At 42.8% G+C, this 13,039-nt stretch overlaps 1 long non-coding RNA gene across 2 annotated transcripts; it reads right to left on the bottom strand.

Moving 5' to 3' along the window:
- Positions 1-2,039: 2,039 nt before the first annotated feature.
- On the bottom strand, positions 2,040-12,957 carry LOC123848210 (uncharacterized). 2 transcript variants are annotated; one of them, XR_006791707.3, is made up of 3 exons: positions 12,623-12,895; positions 7,342-7,502; positions 2,040-3,228 (listed from the first exon to the last, which is right to left on the bottom strand). It is a non-coding gene; the product is annotated as an uncharacterized LOC123848210 (long non-coding RNA). The 2 variants fall into 2 exon arrangements; XR_006791709.3 differs by lacking the exon at positions 2,040-3,228 and adding an exon at positions 5,119-5,303 and having other exon boundaries at positions 12,623-12,957.
- Positions 12,958-13,039: the final 82 nt, after the last annotated feature.

The raw sequence follows: 13,039 nt of genomic DNA, 5'->3' as shown, positions 1-13,039 counted from the left end.
GCTATCTTCTGCAAGACAGACCTGATGGTGGGAGTTGCTACTAAAGGAAAGGGCTCCTGATTTCTCTGGGGGTGATGGGTCCCAGATGGCAAAAGTGCAAGGGACAGCACAATGACAGGACCCAAGACAGAGGCAAATGGGTGTGGTTACCCTAACTGGCAGCAGGGCTGGGGTGATATTGCAGGGTCTGTCAGGGATAGGACTGGAAGAAATGTGCAGAAACTTTATCATCCTCCTTGATCTGTATAAACTGAAACTAAAGCAAATTCTAGGTGGCCTGAGTAATTCTAATTATGAGTTATAGCCCTTTTTCAGCCCATACATGAAAGAGCAAGCACCCTACGATAGTGCCATGAGCACTGTTTCTAGTAATCCCCTGAAAAGGACCTGCAATCATCTCTTAGGAAAATGGCTATGTCCAGGAGAATCTTTGCAGGATTATTGCCATGGGCTCTAGCTACTGTTCATTCCAGAGGACCCAGAATGCTGTTGAAACCCACTACGGAGAGGAGACTTCCTGAAGTCCAGGGACTATCAGTGGAGATTTGGTCTAGGTTTCCTGCACAGTGAGTCATCAGGGACCTATTAGTGAATAATTCTGTGGTTACCTTCCTCGTTTTCCTAGGTACAGTTGGAATAGACTTGTTGGAACAGACTCTGTCTGTTGGCTTCCTGGCGTGTGGGGTAAAGGCTCTGGAGCGGCAAAAGGAAGCCTCTGTGTTAAGGTCCTGCTGTTACAGTCAAGCTAAAAAATGCCATGTACAGGGAGGGGTTGTAGAGATGAATGTTACTATCGAACACTTGAGAAAGGCAGGAATAATCATTTCTGTTACCTTCCCAAATGCTCCCACGTCCTCATTAAGCTCTTCTGTTTGACCAGTGAGAAGATAGGTGGGTTTGGGGAACAATATTCAAGGCCTATCGGAAACTTAGTGAGAGGGTGATTCCAATAGAAGCTGCTCTTTTGTATGTGGTTTATTTTCTGAAGCCAGTCAACACAGACTCTGATTCTTAATATGGAATTGTTAAGTTGGCAAATGCTTTTTCTAAATTAAATACCCCCATAAGGAGAGCCCACAAAAGCAGTTTCCTTTTAAACAGAAGGGGCGGCAATGGACTGAGGACTAGATCAACTCTCAGGCTCTGTGGTAATTTGGTTCAAGGATTGGCAAACTTTTCCTGTAAAGGGCCAAATAGTGAACGTTTTAGGCTTTGTAGGCCACATGCAGCCTCTTTTGCGTATTCTTCTTCCTCTTTCTTTTTTTAAAAACAAAAAACAAAAACAGCTTGACAAATAAAAACCATTCTCAGTTTGCAAGCTTTACAGAAACAGGCTGCAAGGCAGCTGCGGCCTCTCGACCATAGTTTGCTGGCTTCCGACTGGGCTCCTGGGCTCCCTAGTTTCCTCACCCATCCCCAGGATATCACGTCGCTCCAGTACACGTAGAACACTATAACTGTGGACACGGTGGACAGAGAGTAGACTGGGATGTCCTGGTAAGACATGTCCCACAAATTTCAGTGACCTGTTTCCAAGACACAGAGCCAATTTTTCAAACACTTGTTTTTAATTCTGGGTTTCAGAAACAAGAAAAATCCGAGGCAGGACAACTGGACACAGGCTCTGAGAAGGACGCACAGTGAGTGTATCTTGAAGTGGGACCCTCCGGTGTGGTGTGGCTGTCCTCAGATCCTTCCCACCAAGGGCCTTTGGAACTGAGAAATGGCTGAGCCTGCACCAAGGTGTCAGATGGTTCCAAAGGCAAGGAGAGAGAGAATACAGTGGCGGGAACCAGGGCACTGGATGAATAGGTCTTTGGAATATTGATTTTGAGCCTCTTTTACCACTAAGTCATTTTGATTGGGGGTATTGTCTGACCTTGAGAGAGAAGCAAGTCAGAATTTGACTTTAATTTTATTCCTCAGATTTCCAAGAAAAAAAAAAAAAGAAGAAGAACATACCTATAGGTAATATAAAAATAGCCATGTTCCAAGGGAATTTTAAAGAAAGGAACATTTAGAGATTGCTGAAAACCACGTAATGGTGTAATTGTGCAAGCAAAGATGACTTTTTTTATTCATTGTAAGAACAGTGTAAATTGGTTTGTGTATAATAAAAAGTTAGCCTTTCATCAATACTTGGATAAATAAACTGCAACATCCCTGGAATGTGATTATCAAGGGACAATCAAGCTGTGGTTTACTATTTCACGTAGTATGCTTTCTCTTTTGGAACTAATAAAAGCCACAACTGCATGCTTTATTATAAAAAGCAGAACTAAAACTGGCCAGTGTTTTCCTTATTTTAGAAAGACAGAGCTCAACAATGAATCACATATTAGGAATTTGACCTGGACAGTAAGAGATTTGACGTTCTTGCTGCCATCTTGCCATGTAAGTGTGGTTTGTAGTGGGGACAAGTATTTGAATCTCTTTGATTTCATGACCTTTAGCAGAAACATATTTCACTGTACGTATGTATGTTTTCATCAAATGCTGTTTTCTTCTATATTTGAATGTGCATTTGTTTCTCTAGGTATTTTTATTGGCCTGGTGCCCAGTATCTCTCTCTCAATCTGAAATCCTCCCAGTGACCTGCACTCAGAAATAATGCTACACTGCCCTTTATACTCTATAGAGAAGTATGGACACCTGATCTAAGGCTAGCCTAACCATAAGTGAGTCAGCAACACATGAGGCCTGCTGCAAGAGGCTCTCTTTTTTTTTTTTTTTTAAGATTTTATTTATTTGACAGAGAGAGACACAGCAAGAGAGGGAACACAAGCAGGGGGAGTGGGAGAGGGAGAAGCAGGCTTCCCGCCAAGCAGGGAGCCCGATGCGGGGCTCGATCCCAGGACCCTGGGATCATGACCTGAGCCGAAGGCAGACGCTTAACGACTGAGCCACTCGGGAGTCCCAAGAGGCTCTCTTCTTAATAGGAGGCAGATTAATTGCCCCAGTCAATCTGATGCTATCCTTTGCAATTTGGACTGATGAGAATATAGAAGGTCATTCAACTAGCGGTAGAAAGAGAAAGGGGGAACTTCCAAAAAGAAGCAGAGACAATAAAAGTTGCTAAGAAGTATTACTGATCAAAGGGAAGGATTCAGAAGCAACAAAGACTATGGTTCTGAATGGCAGTGTCCTCCAAGTTTTCTTTGTCCCTCCATTCATAGCCGTCCAGTATAAGGTGATCAGGACCCCAGTAGTAGCATGCCAGGGGCTTCTCTGACAGAAAAATAAGGAGAGTTACCAAGAGAGGAAACCACCAGACGGGCCAACACCATACATTTCTAGTATTTCATGTCTGCCCAGTGTACTTCTGTTTTTTATAACTATCACCCAAATGTGTGTGGCTTTTCCAGGCTTTGGGGGTCATATCTCCCTGCAACAAATAGTTAAGAATAGTTGGAGCTGGTATCCCATTTGATTTTTGGAAGCCCAGTATTTTTTTGATCCAAAGAATGCTTATATGTTCTACCAATTTGTTCTGGTTTGCAGAGTCCCCTCAACTATTTATCTTCTGATTCTAACTCCAGGCTGGCTTCTCCACATTGTTGCTGCCCTCCCGATCCACCCTGGGAAGGAACAAAGTCACCCAGTCTCAGCTAAGATTCTGCTACTATGTTTAACTACACTTCACAGATGAATGGTGGGTATACAAAGGAATGACAACAGAGGAGAACACAAACAAAAGATGACTTCTTGGGACTGCTAAGATATAAAGGCCATGTCCTTTCATAAGGAAGCTGGGATGTGGGGATAGTGACAGGATGGGGTGGAGAGGGGACGCTGCTTGGTTTGCCAACATGATGCAGGGAGCATTTTGCATCATTGAAAGAGAAGTGCCTTTGATCATGGGCTCCCTGCCTGGAGTTCAGTTGTCCCACAACCTTCTGAGATCCAGCAAGACACAGATCTAGGTTCTCTCTCATCCACCACTCTTAACCCCCAGTTCAAAGCCTGCCTCCAGGAAACATAATCATCTTCAGAGATTTAATTAGAGCCTAGAACAAAAGAAACTTTTTTTTTTCACTGTTATGTACAGCTATTTTGCTTCCTCACTATTTTGAGAATAATATTCTTTTTGGCTTTACCAGTACAAAAACCCAGCAAATTATCCCCTCCACAAATAAAAAGTAATCTGACCACATTTTTCATATTAATCCTCCATTTGAAGAACCTGGTAAAATGTTCACAGTTTTAAAAGAGTGGTGTTCACCTGTTCCCTGCTTCCACTCACTTCTGAGTACCCCATCTATCAAGCTTTTTTGGTGTTTGTTTGTGTTTTTGTTTTTGTTTTTTTAAAACACTTAAATCTACTCTCAGAGCTTTTGGTTACAAAACCAGAAAAGGTTAACTCAGACAAGGAGGTTTTTATTTTTATAGTATAGAAAGCATAAAATGAGTCACTCATTTGTTTGCATTATAACTTTCATGAAACTGAAACTCAGTCCTATAAAATGTTACTTCATTTTAGACCAAATAAAATGGTTGTCTTTGGTTGTCTTTTCACATTGATGAATTTTCTCAACCATTTCCTAAGGTTTCAAATGATCCTATTTGCCCATAAGTGCAGTGTTTCAAAGGAAGAACATTTTTTGAGCTATCTATAATGATTTCCCAGCTTTCACCTTAGAGAATATTGCAGTGTGTTCTATGTGAAAAGCTTATATTCTATTTACAAAGAAGAAAATCTGTAACTTTTTATTTTTCTGGATATGTTGTAGAAAGCAATATTCCATTGTATATTAAAAAGAAAAGTTACTCCGAAATATCAAAGTCTTCAAAAGGTTAGTGATCACACACACACACATGCATGCACATTCACACATTCGTTCATCTATTAGTATAACATGCGATAGTATTTTTGAAATAACACAGATGAATTTTCTTTTCATGTTCTCTTCAAATTCTTTCTCTGCATCTTCTCTGGCATTATTGTCCCAAGAAAGAGAAACACGATTGCCACCAGAGAGAGGAGGATATGATATAGAAGCCTTGGTTCATAGGGTAGGGAAGTAGAAAACTGGGAAGGGAGAAAGGGCAGGAAATGCGAAAAGGACAGAAAAATGGATGTGGTTGTCCTTCTTCCCACTTAGGGGTTAATCTGCAAGGGAGAGAAAGTAGGTAAGTTGAAATACATTCTGAAGTGCCCCAAACATGGCGCATCTCAGAGAAGTTTTAGACTCAGCCTGGGGTAGGATGTTAGAGAGCACTGACAGAGGAAGGTTCTAGATGGATGGGTAATGACATCTCATGATCTTCATGTGCCATGTGGAAGTCCAGAGTTCCTGTTGATCCTGTGAGGAATATAGAGGTGCTGAGAAAAATCATGGGTCAGAAGTTGCGTTACGACTGAGAAAACCCCTGTCCCATCAGAAGGTCCAAAAGAGATAAAACAGACCTTAAGAACTGACAGATTTCTTAGCAAGTGTAGTGAGAAGTTCAAGTTGGATATAATTTGACTTAAAAATAATTAAATGTAAAATTCCCTAGGTTTCAAGTTCTCAGTTTTCCAGAACCTTACCATCTGTTACATAAAGCTAAATAAAACAGTTTTTACTCTCAGGTGGAGCTTGTGACCCAGTGAAGGAGGCACATGGGTAAACAAATCCAGTGCAGTAAGTGATACAGCTGAGGAAGGTTCACAGTGCTAGGGAAGAACAGAACAGGATTAAATGGATGGTCTTCTCAGAGTAGATGATGTTCCAATCAGACCCTGTAGGATGAGGGTTTTCACCAGGTAGACTTCACTTATTCCTGTGCCCAGATGTCTCCCGGTGGAATTCCTACCAATTATGTCTCCGGAAATCCCTGACATATCAAACATCACCTCCTTCATGAAGATTTTTCTGATTCTTCCCACCAAATTTGATTTCTGCTGCTTCCTTAATGGCACTTTGGCTTAATATTTGGGAAATTCTCTGGAAAGTTCTCTCAGATGGCACAGACCTTAGCCAGATTCTTTAGAACTGTGTTACTTTTCATAGGTGCTGACCAATATCTCTGTAACTAATGTCTAGTCATAGGTAATGGTGAAATAGCTGGCCTAGAACATACAAATTAGTTTTCATAATGATTTTGCCTCTTCCATGTCCACCTTCTTCAGTCTTGGCAAGGGGAGATTGGATAGATAAGTTGTACAAGATGGATGCCAGCTCATGTCATGTCTTTATAGTGTTCCAGAGTATTTTCATGGTCAATCTATAGGTAAGTACTATTATCCCCTTTTACAGATAAGGAAGAAGAAACTCAGAAATTTTAAGGCACTTGTCAAAGATCACACAACTGATGAATGAGCACCATGATTGGAGCTCTAATTTGTCTGATCCTGAAGCACGCATCTTAGCTTGATAAACACATGACATCTTGATGGAGAGCATCTCCAGAGATATAGGTTTTACTGGGGGATAAAGTTAGATCCCATTCTGTCTTGCTTTGGTGATCAAAATTGGTTTATTCCAGCCTAGATCAGGTCATTAAGGGATGGTAAAACTTGATTATACCATGGAGAAGAGACCTAGCATGGTAAATTGTCAGGAAGATTGGATGTAGAGAAATTGTTGAAACCAGGATGAGAAGGATATATTTGTCTGTTTAAGCGATAGAGACACCAATGAACAAAATGTAACAAAATATTCAGAGAGTGGGCTTAGCTCTGGAAAGTACTAGTTGCTCCAATCAATGCCACTGATTACCACAAACATTTCCTACAAACGTGTCTGATAGGTAAGTTTGTCCTTCATTTTATAACATTAGTAACATAATTAGATAATAAAAAAGTATTTGGTTGAAAATGGGGACAGGAAGAAAAACAAGATATTTTTGCTTTTGAAGATGCTTTTGCATTTTTTTTTAAAAAAGCTTTATATTTCTTGAAGTGAAGCAGCATAATACTGTCACCTCTACTCCTTGAATATAGATATCTTTACCCAGTGATTGTCTATAATTTCTCCATTTATGATTCTATTATTTAAGAAAATAGAATTTCAAATAATACATTAGTAGAAAATTATATATATAAGCAGTATTTTTTGGTTAAAAATACTTTTCACACAACCAGATTTAAAGAACCAGATCCCCTGGGGCAAATATTCTCAATCTGGAGTCATAGATGCTATTCTGGGGGATCAGTGCACTTTCTGAAAATTCATTAAAAACAAGAAATGTAAGGGATATATTCTTAAAAGTCAGTAGAGTCTGTAAACCTCAGGTATAAAAAGTGGAACATAATTTTTCTACAATAAAATTAACTTACAAGCACCCATTTGTACTCAGAAACAGATAATTTAGTTTTCTTAGTCCTATTAAAACTTACCCAATGGGTTTAAAACTTACCCAGTTTGAGATACTGTTGCTCCCTCTCTTCATCTTTCTCCCTCAATCTGGGGTAGCTTACTGGTCCAGAGGAGACTGATGAAGCACTGTGATACTGGGAGACATGTCTGGGTGTTGATGACCTCTCTCATTTTCCAAAGAGGAGACTTGGTCTTTGTTCTCTGGGCATGAGTGAAGCACAACTTTGCTCTAGTGAATAGGCTCTGACTATTCTGAGGTCATTGCTTGGTCCCATGCCTGGTATGTGCAATGCCATGGAATTGTGGCCACATCTCTGCACACCGGTCAACAGGCCACACTGTTCCTTGGTATTTTATGTGGCCACCCTTCCAGGTGGCCTCTTCCATGTCCTGTTGGCTGGCCCTCTTTCCCAACTGACTTCCATACCTCCTACAGTTCACAGGGGCCCTATCCTTACGAAGTAGGCACCATGAGAAAACCCAGGGGCTGGACAGGCCAGAATCCTCAGCCCTCCAGAATCTAGATAAGGCATACTAGCATTTATATTTCCACTTTACACCCTTATGTTCAGGGTTCTTCTATTAAGACTGAGATTCTCAAAACACTCCAGTGGGAAAGCTGGATACAAATTTCTTTACTCTTGGGCCCTGTTAACACAAAGGGGAAATCTCCATCCCACCTCCACCTCGAGACTCATTCTGGAGTTCGATGCAATGCCTATTATGGGCTGAACTGTGTCCTGTCAAATTCATATGTTGAAGCCCTAAGCCCAGTACCTCAGAATGTGACTGTATCTGGAGAAAGGTCTTTCAAGAAGTGATTAGGTTAAAATGAAGCTCTCAGGGTGGTACCTAACCCAATATGACTGTTGTTCTTACAAGAAGAAGAAATTTAGACACACTAAGAGACGCCAAAGGTGCTACGCACAGAGGAAAGACCATGTGAGGACACAGAGAAAGGCAGTCACCTTCAAGCTAAGGAGAGAGGCCTTAGGAGAGAGTAACCGTGACAGCATCTTGATTTTGAACTTCCAATCTCCAGCACCATGAGAAATAAATTTCTGTTGTTTATGCCACCCAGTCTGCAGTATTTTATGATAGTCCCAGCAAACTAACATTGCAATTTTCTCCCATCCTTCTAAGAGCTCTGTTTTCTTTTCCTACCTACAGCTCATTTATGGCTCATTCAGGGCAGGAGTGGGTGGGAAGGGGACTTGGTCGCTAGGTTCACATAGGCTCCAGCACACCCTAACCTCAACCAAGTTTTTGGCTTATGCTTACTGGGCATTTGAATCTTTTGTATCTGGAGTCTTTGTTTCACTTGTTCAAGTGGGGGTGACTGAAGGAAGGAAAAAGAAACATGTTTAAAGTTTCAGATCTCAAGTAAGGTGGACCTCCAGTATCCACAGGAGATACTTTCAGGCCCCCAGTGGATGCCTGAAGCCATAGATAGTGCTGAACTGTATATATACTATGTTTTTTCCTATACATACAAACCTACCATAAAGTCTAATTTATAAATTAGGCACCGTGAAATAATGACAACAGTAAGTAAGAATAAAATAGAACAATTATACTATAATAAAATTTATGTGAATGTGGTCTCTTACTCTCTCAAATTTCTGTTGTGGTATACTCAACCCTTCTTGTTATTATGTGAGATGATAAAATCCTACATGCTGAGATGAAGTGAGGGAATGAGGTAGGCATGGTGACACAGTGTTAGGCTACGGCTGACCTTCTGATGATATATCAGATGGAGGATCACCTGCTTCTAGACTGAGTAACTGACACTGTGGAAAGTGAAACCATATGTAAGAGGGGACTAAGGTAGAAATGTCATATATCGTGTCACCACAAATGTGTCTGCATCTGCTCGTCTTTTTTTCTGGGGAGAGTCCACAAATTCTCATAGGGGTTCATGACCACAAAAATGTTAAGATTCACCACCCTGTTATGTTTGAAATATGATTCACTTTCAAATATATGATTTATAAACATTTTAGAAATGTAGCTATTATGTAAATGAGAGCAGAATGTTTATCGTCAATAAATGTAAATGCTATCACACTCGTTTCCTTCATTTAAAAAAAATCTCTGATTTAATTTGCCATGATGAAAGAAGCTAAAGTAAACTGTCTGTGAAATACTTGATTCCTTCTTCATGGTCATCCAGTTCCACATCAAGAGATCATAAAACTATATAACTACTTCCACTAGGACAAGTCATCTTAGAGCACCACGATCAGTAAGAGGCATTCTGCCTCACTCAGTATTTAAACACCCATATGCATTTACACAAAAGTCATTGCTCCTTGTGTTTCTTCTGCCTTTTGTGCCAATATTCATGGAACAGCAAGGGTCAGGAGTTAGCAGTGATCAGGAGTGACCTATACCCCTCCCCACATTCTGGGAAGTTTTATCCTTTCCCTCTTGTCTCGACACATCGCTACCAGCCCCCTGATTACTATAGTAGCTGCCAGGAGAATGTAACTTGCCCTCCATCTCCTGGCCATGATTGTCTGGACTGGGGTACAACACCTGGGCCAATCATGGTACTTCCTTGAAGATTTGGAACTGGCCCATAGACTATGAAGTTCAAGAGCTGTGAGTGACCATGCAACCTAGTGCACACCAGAGAAGCAGAGAAGGTCTGTATAAGAGGGAGAGAGAGGGAGGGAGAGAGAGAAAGAGAGAGAGAGAAATGGAGCAGGCAGCATGGTTGGGGAGGAGGGAGAGATAAAGTCCTAATGGCATGTCCCTGTCGCCAAGTTGTCACAGATGCCCAGCTGCATTCCTGTTTTTTGTTCCATGGGTAGCCTGGTACCTTTACAATGGTTTCTCCTTTTTAGTTAAATTGGGTCAAATTTCTATTTCTAATAACATTTCCCATTAATTTAATTTAAATACACATATACACACACACACACATGCATGCTCATGTAAAAATGACCTTAATGTATGATTATCAAAGCTTAACTCTTCCAGTGTTAATTTTTCAAAATTAGAATGAAAACCATGACTTGATCTACAAAGTTATCATTAATACAAATAAACAACTGTGGTAAGAAAAAGTACCTCTGTCATACTTGGCTATATTTTTATAGGTTTTTAATAGTGAAGGATCACAAAAGTATGGAGTCCTCCTTGTGCCATACCAAGCTCACTTGAAATAGAAATCTCCAGGAATAATGAATGAATTACTTCACTAAAAAGGAGGGTGTGACACCAGCCCTGCAGATCCTGGATTGATTTTATTGCTTTAGATAGCAAGGTAACTACTGGGAATCACGTTTTTTACCTCTGGCCATACAAAGATATTTCAAGAGGAAATGAAAAATATTTTGTCCTTCATTGGCAAATGGAATTATATTTGGGGGGCACAAGTGGCTAGAAGTTCAAGGTTTGTAAAAGTGGATGTTCATTAAATATGAGTTTAATAAACCACAGAAGCATCTGAAGCCTCTAGGCTTATTTAAAGAAAACAACAAATAACTAAAAAAGGTAACTATCAGGCTGATTGATGGATTTTTAAAATGCCACGTGATACATGTATCTGACTCCCTCCCTCCCTCTCTCTCCCCAGAATTTAAACTTCTAGAAGACGTACACAGATACATCACATTTTCCTGAGCAGCCCTGCAAAAGGTCTAGGTCAGCATGATCTGTGTCTGGATTTTAATTGTAAGAGGGTTTTCTGGGTATGTCACTTTAAGTGTTCATTTCCATAAAGACATCAGCTGCATCTATTTTACAACTCTGTCTTTTAAAAGGAACAGTTTAGTACTTCTGGCAATGTGGCAGTCTTCATAAACACACACACACGCGCACACACAGCTCCATTTCAAGTTAGAGGACAAATATGTTAAACATCTTTTCAATTTAGTAGCAAAGCTCTGGCACCCTGATGTTCAGATATTCTTTCAATCTTTCTGTATTTTAAGAAAAGGCTGAAACTGTTGCCCAGTAAGAAAGTTGTATCATCTTGCCAGCAGATCTCTATTAGCAGAATTTACCCATTGTTTCAAGCCCCAAGTATGACATAGTCTTTTTTTTTTCCTCCAGAAATGGGTGTGTTCAGCACTGCCCCATGCAGGAGAAATCGAACCGTAACAGGCTCCTCAAATGTGATCCACATCCTCAAGGGCCTGCCTGGACTGTTAGCCCCTCACCTTTCTTCTTTCCTTCTAGCTCACATGTGATGGTGGCTGGGCATAGCAGAAAAAGCTTGAAGGGAGGGAAAGGGAAGGGCTGCAGGGGCTAAGGGAGAGAACAAGCCAAGCACAGTGTCTGGCCCATGGTGTTTAATTTATTCCATAAACATTTATGGAAACTACAACATGTAAGGCTGTGTTCCAAGCTCTGAGGAAAAGTGATGGAAAAACAGACAGACAAACAAACAAAACACCAAAGTCTCTGTTCTCATAGATAAAGCTTATAACCTGGTGGCAGTTAAATGTTTGTGGAGTGAATGGTTGTCTAGATGCAGGAAATGACAGCAGGGGTGACAGCTGGGGGCAGCTATAGCTTCCCACTTTGTGTAACTCTAAGTGCTGACTTAACCCAAATCGACTTCACCATCCTAACTTCGGGATTCCTGCATGGCAAATGTAACTGATGTGTACTAGCTTTCTCACTCCTATTGTGAATTTAAAGCGCCCTTAGGGAAGGGAGAGGCTGAGGATGCCCGAGTGGACTGGAGCTCGGCCTTACCAGCCTTCCCATTACCTTTGAGCAGTTCAGATAAAACCTCTGCAAGAGAACCGCCAGGTGGCACCTGTAAGGCGCAGATGGAGAGAATCATTTGCCCCGCACCCCACAGCCCGGAATAACCAGGCTGCGTGCCTTCCACTGTGGGCTTGTTGGCTAGGAAGTGGGGGAGTTTTAGTCTCCGTTCAGACTGCGTGATTACGTACCCTGTTTTCTTGACACCCCAAACACGCAGAGTGCAGATCTGTCCCCACGCACTCGGGCTGCCAGAGGCGGTTAGGAGCAGCTCGGCCTTAGGCACCCGCCGCGACGTGGGGGCTGGCGGTGGGTGGCGGTGGGCTGCGCTGAGCTGGAGGCCCAGTCAGTGCCCAGGTCTCCCTCGCCAGACCTCTACCCGGGGCCAAGGCGGAGGAGTGGCAAGAGAGACGGGTCCCAGGGTGGTGGCAGGCTGAAGTCCGGGGCACGGGGAACACCGCCTCCCACTCTCGCTCACCCCCAGCCTGGGCCGACGCTGCCAGTGGGGGGTCTGGGGCACCTCCTCCCGCCCGTTAGAGAACCCTGTGGTTTTTCCGGCCCCCGCTTCAGCGGGGCGGCCCCGGGTCACCCCTCACCTCCACTCTGCAGCTGTGCTCCCTCAGCCCAGGCTGGGCGACCGTCCCCGCTTGCAGAGGGTCGGGGTGCAGGGTGTCAGCTCACGGAGCAAGCGTGTTTGGGTCATCTAGGGCTGGGCGGCCGGGGTACCAACTCCACTCCATCAGTAGCGGGAAGCGAGCTGCGCCAGTTACGAGACTGGCGCTGCCGCCGCCGCCCCTATTGGGCCGCTGGTGACATTGGGAGGAGACCGCTTGGAACGGGCGGAGGCGGAGGAAGAGGAGCAGGGAGGGTGGGGGTAGGGGGCGAAAGTAGCAATTGTGCCAGGGGGCGTGTGAGCAGCCGGAGAGGCGGCCGCGCTGGTGACAACTTCTCCGGGGCGCGCGCCGCGGGGCGGGCGGGAGGGCGGGGAGCGAGCGGCGAGCGCGGCCTGAGCC

The sequence above is a fragment of the Mirounga angustirostris genome, unplaced genomic scaffold, assembly GCF_029215605.1.
Source record: "Mirounga angustirostris isolate CCGP_5_RB_7025 unplaced genomic scaffold, mMirAng1.0.hap1 SCAF_2, whole genome shotgun sequence".
In the NCBI taxonomy this organism is placed as follows: domain Eukaryota; kingdom Metazoa; phylum Chordata; class Mammalia; order Carnivora; family Phocidae; genus Mirounga; species Mirounga angustirostris.
This window is presented reverse-complemented; position numbering and strand designations above follow the sequence as displayed.